Source organism: Prosopis cineraria, unplaced genomic scaffold, assembly GCF_029017545.1.
Source record: "Prosopis cineraria cultivar Desert tree isolate PC_DT_omini unplaced genomic scaffold, ASM2901754v1 PC13, whole genome shotgun sequence".
In the NCBI taxonomy this organism is placed as follows: domain Eukaryota; kingdom Viridiplantae; phylum Streptophyta; class Magnoliopsida; order Fabales; family Fabaceae; genus Prosopis; species Prosopis cineraria.
In genome coordinates this window covers 4,899,854-4,905,586 of record NW_026555344.1, presented here as the reverse complement: position 1 = coordinate 4,905,586, position 5,733 = coordinate 4,899,854, and positions in this window count along the sequence as shown.

The following is a 5,733-nucleotide window of genomic DNA, read 5'->3' as shown; positions in this document are numbered from 1 at the left end:
CTGGATGAATGAATAAATCACAAATTCACAAATATTTTCCAGTCTCTTTCTTTCTTTTTGTGACTTTCTACCTTATTTTTCAAACAACAATAATAATAGCAATAAAAAATAAAAATCAAAACCATCATTTGGCTAACCATAGGAAGTACTTGCATACGTACTAAAGAAGAATAATAATTTTGTTACGCCTGAACCGTGAAAGTTGAGACTCGTGTATCATCATACCTTCCCATGATTGTTGTGTGTGTATGTGTGTATTGGTTCTTTGCTTTTGGAAGACACTTGTAAAATATGGGCCATTACATCGATAGCCTAGCCTGGTATGATATATATATATTTTTTATTATTATTGCTATTATTAAAGTATTTTTCTTGAGCTTGAAGGAAAGAGAGAGGGTCGACCATACTGGAAAAATAAGCGCACGCACATACTTTTTAATTGTATTATATATATGGGAGACCTTTTTCGGAGCTTATACATGAGCTGAGGTTTATTATATTAATTAATCTCACTTTTTTTTTTAATTGTATGTTCACTTTCTTTCTGTTCTCTCTCATGCTACTCCTAGCTAGCTATCTAGTTCTGATTATCCTTTTGTTAGTGTTAATCGAATCTTAAACATTCCATCGTAGTTTCAACATGGTTTTGGTTTTCTTTTTTTTCTGGGTCCAACTTTAATGCGTTTGCTTTTTCACTTCAGAAAGTTTAGGAGCCACGAGAGCAATGATTGTAAAAATATTATGCACCATGCACCCACTAGCTAACACCATCCTTCCTCTCTCTTTCTCTCTTTCTTTTTTTTTTTTTTTTGTTTTGCTTTTTTGTACATTTAATTATCAGGATTCTAATATTGTAAAGTCAGAATATTCAACTAATATTATTAAGTTCAATTAAACTTTATTTTTTTCATATTCTCTACAGAGTTCATCTTGATATTGCTTGAAGCGAATCAAGTTTCTTCCTTTTTTTTTAAGTCTGGCAATAATTATTATGGATTTCTTGCAGCAAATAACACTATTCAAGTTGTTGTTTATATTTTTTTTTCCAATACTTAATAATTTTTTAATGGATTTTTGAGCCAAAAAGTTGTTTTTATCTCGTCATGCTTTTAAAATAAAATATATCAAAAAAATAAAGTCTACAATAATTCAGTTCTATATTGTTTAAGAAAGGTAATTACAAATATCTTCGTTATATTTTGTCAAGCAATAGGGATCCTAATCCTAATTAACATACAGAAATGTAGGTAATGACACTAGCTTGGAAATTTTACTAATTGTCTAACTTTTTTTATGTCAAAAATTTTAAGTGAGTTAGGTCTCGAACTCACCAGGTCAGAGTATGCCTTCAGACTCAATGAACACTTATAAAATATTTACAGATTGTTCATCAATAACGTTCTCACATTAGTATTAGGATTTGATTTCACAATTTTATGAGTTTTATTATTCAAATTCTTACCTAATAACTGGACACACCTGTTGTTGGAACTATTATTGTGGTACTTTTAATTATATATGCACGCAACTAATTAAAAACACTCGGTCCTAGGACTTATAGTTTTGTTGCTCGATGTATGTGTTGGGTGTATATGCCCTGCCCTGAAATCAAAAAAAATATATAAAACCAAAGACTAAAACAAACAGAATATTTAATTAGTCCTAACAAAAGTACGGGGAATTGAAGCGTAATTAACGTGACAGATATTTATATACTGGTTCGCACGTGTCTATATGCATCTACATTCACAGCAAGACATGATAAGGAAGTCAAAAATTACGGCATGAATGTAGTTAGTTCTCCGGATCGTGTATCTTTAACAACATACGACAGAGAAAATGACATGTTCAAACCATGTCCTCTAAACCTATTATAGTCTATATAACCACTCTGAGGAGTTCATTAGTTAATTAAAAAAAAACAAAAGAAGATGAGCTTTAATTTAAGTTTGAGGATTATATATTGAAAAACGAAGAACAAGTGAGGATGCATGCATATGCTTATATTCGTTAATTTAGTGCTGCTGTGAGCCGCATTTGCTGACTCTGCATTATGTGTTGCTCCTTCGTATATCTTAATAATCGTCATAGCCATATAGTTTCTCCCCTTCATTAATAAATCATAGTAAGAAAGTAAAAGTTTACAAGACTTAAATCTCATGTCTCCATGAAAGCTATAAGCCATGATTCTGCAGTAGTCACCCTTTGATTAACATTTTGATTGAAATTAGAGAAGCTATCATGAGAGATTGGATGGTATTATGTATGAACATAGATTCAAGTATATTAAATTTGCATCTTGAAGAAAAAATAAGTGTAGTATAGATTATTAAGTTTTGCATCTGTTATACAACGGACACTCGTAATTGCAATTAATTAACTACGACGTTATTTATGAATGTGAAATTCCAAACGTTGTATGATGCTCCCTTTGCCTGCATTGATTTGCTCGTGAATACTGAGGTTGGCCATTATACATGGTAGTTAGTTTATTCCTATGCATGGCTTCATATCACACAACACAGGTTGTATTCAAAGAAGAAGAGTTAGATCTCAAAAGCTTATTGATAGACTTAGTAGAATATAGTTAGGCCATGTTTGATATCTAGGATCCTGAGGTTGGAAATGGAATTAGACGAGGAATTCATTTGAAAGTGTGTGTGTGTGTGAAATAATCATGATTTAAATCTTGATTTCATCAAAAGTTCTAGAATTTAATTCCATCATCACTCCTATGGAATCGAGTTATTGTTCATGAAATCTATTTTTTTCTCACTATTATCCTCATCAACACTTGGCTCTTCAATCTCTCACCCCACCATTAAGCATCAACCAGGACCAAACCCTCAAACCACCCCACGACAATAGCCCTCTCACTCTGGCATTTATCTACGGCCACAAGATCAACAAGGAAGATCCTAACTTCTCCCTCAACTCCGAGAGATGAAAGATTTGCCCCAAGACTCCTCCAAACTCCTCGATAACGTTGACTTGCTATTGAGCATCAATTGAATGCAAGGACGATGACCATGAGGTAGGGCAAAGAGAGATCTAGTAGAGTGAGCTAAGCTTGAAGTGGTTCCTTCAGCTCCCCAAATTTCACCTTGTCCAATTGGGTTTCAATTTCTACCCTTGTTTCACAAAATTCTCAATTGAGGTTTGGGAGGACCAAGCTCCTCCATTGAGTTTCTCTACCCTTGTTAGCAAAGGCTTCTCTTCCCATTGAGCTTTTTTTCCTTGGTTCCACAAATTTGGTTGTTGCTCCTCCTCTATATTTGAACTATTTTGTTATTGTAGTTTCTGGCTTTGATTGTTGCTCAAGTATGATATGGTGTCCGCTGATGGGTCTGTGTGTTGTCATCATTGTTGGCTCATGCTGTTCGTGGAAAGAAGAGGGAAAAAGGAAGGGGACATACAAGGCTTTAATTTTGAGAAAAAGGGTACTATAGTTTTCTTATTTTAAGTACAAATATTTATCAAAATTATATTATGATTCCATTATCACATTGAACACAATTTTAAAACCTAATTTTATTCAAATTTCAATCTCAATTTCATAAAAAACTCTTTTATTATACCAAATAAGGCCTTAGAGATTACTCACAATGAGACCTTAATATATAAGTTCCACATCAAGACGTCTTGCAAAAAAAGAATAATGAAGTTTATAAGTTTAAAGAACTTTCATCTAATAATTTAGTTTTTTTTTTATGGGCTTCTCCTTTAAACTCTTGCACATGTAATATTGGTGTTTTTTTTGAGAGGCTATTATTGTCACGAAAAAGGACTATCCATTAAAGGTTTTGACTAGTAGGAGGCTGAGTGAAATGCTGTGAAGTGAAGCTATTAAAAATGCATGTTAACTATTAAAATGGGGGTGCATTGTTATGACTCTTATATTGGGAAACCTCATAAGATCAGAGTGTTTTATAAGTTAAAGAAGTTCTTTTATCCAACATGATAGTATTTTGATATAAGCTCTCTTTAAACTTGTGCTTGGTAACATTATACGAATAACATGTTTTCACTTCAATTGAACTTTGAACTTGACGTGGTGAGATATAAGGCTTGCTTGGCACCCTATTTTGTAAACAGTTTTTTATTTTTTTAAAAAAAATTGTTTGATAATGTATTTTTATAAAATGTTTTGGAAAAAAAATCAAATATTATTTGAGAGAATAGAAAAATAAAAACATCTTTTAAATGTTTTAGAATTATTGTTCTGGATAATAAATAAGAATACAAAAAATCACCTATTTTTATTTTTTTTTGCTTTCAAAATATGTTCTAAAAAACTCTAATTTTTAGAACAATAAAACAAAAATAATTTTAAACAAACCCCTAAATCTCTTCATGGTTATCAACAAGACCAATATTCAATAACACATAGATAAAGCACATTTTTTTTGTGTTATATAGACAAAGAACACATTTTTTAATTTTGTATTATGTTGGAGAGAGAGAAAATATGTTATTAAAAAGTGTGTATATTTAATAGAGATAAAGTTAATAACTTATTAAATTTTAAGATAGAGTTAATGAATTTTAAAATTTTTTTCAATACTGGTAAAATATGTTAGAAGAAATTTGTAAATAGGATTAGAGTAATAAATCAGAGCCCAACCTTCTTTGTAAAAATTTGAATTTTGTGCAAGATTTTGGTTTAAGTTTGTTACAATCTTTATCGTGGGGTTTGGTGTGTCGAGTTAATGTTGCTAGTTACAATAATTACACAAGATCACTTTGATTGATAACTTTAAACCAACGTCATTCACCCAATTCAGTTAATGCATGGAAGGCGCAACATGATATAGAGCATGCATGCTACACCGGTTTTTAATACAAAACAAAGCTAACAAACTTCAACTTTTTTATAATAAACGTTAATTGTAACATTGAAATTGAAAATTGAAATTGTAAAAAAATTTGTAAATTTTCAATTTTACCCGTTCTTTGTAGTTAATTATTGTAATAAATTATTGTTTAGAAATTTAAATAACAATAAATAAATAATGAATAAAATTAAAAATATTAATTAATTACTCTAATTTCATCTTATATTTACAGGCAAAAAAAAAAAAAAACTTTCAAACTTTATCTTATATTGAGAAGCAAAGGGAGTATAGATCCTTGGAGTTTCTTTAAAAAATAAATGCCAGTCTTTTTTTTTTTTGGTTTGAATAAAAGGAATAACTACATATTGTCTCTTGCATTATTTTTTAAATTTCCATTTTTACTCATTAAGTTATCATTGTTTAGTTAGTAAGGGAATTTTAAAAAACTAAATTTCAAACATATTTATTAATTTTAACTCTATTCCTTAATTCATGTGAAATGATTTATTTATTTTTTATACAGATGTCTGAAGGGAGTGTATATTAAACAATTACTTCGTAAAATAATATTAAAAAAACTCGGATTCCATTATAAATTAAAAGATGTTTGCAAAAAGAAATTGTTCATTGTTTATATTTTTTATTATTATGATATCATATACAATCGTTTATTTGTTATGGTTATAAAATTTAGAATCCGATCCATTTTTACTAGTCACTTGCAAAACCAACAAACCAATTTTAGAATTCATTTTTACTATTCAACTATGGCGCCAACTATCCTTTATATCATGACCACTTTGCTTTTTTGGTGCTGTCAAATGTGGGGTTTGAGAGCGTTTGCATATCCAAATTTACTTTTTCCCCGTTACGTTAAAAACTAGTCATTCACGTTGGG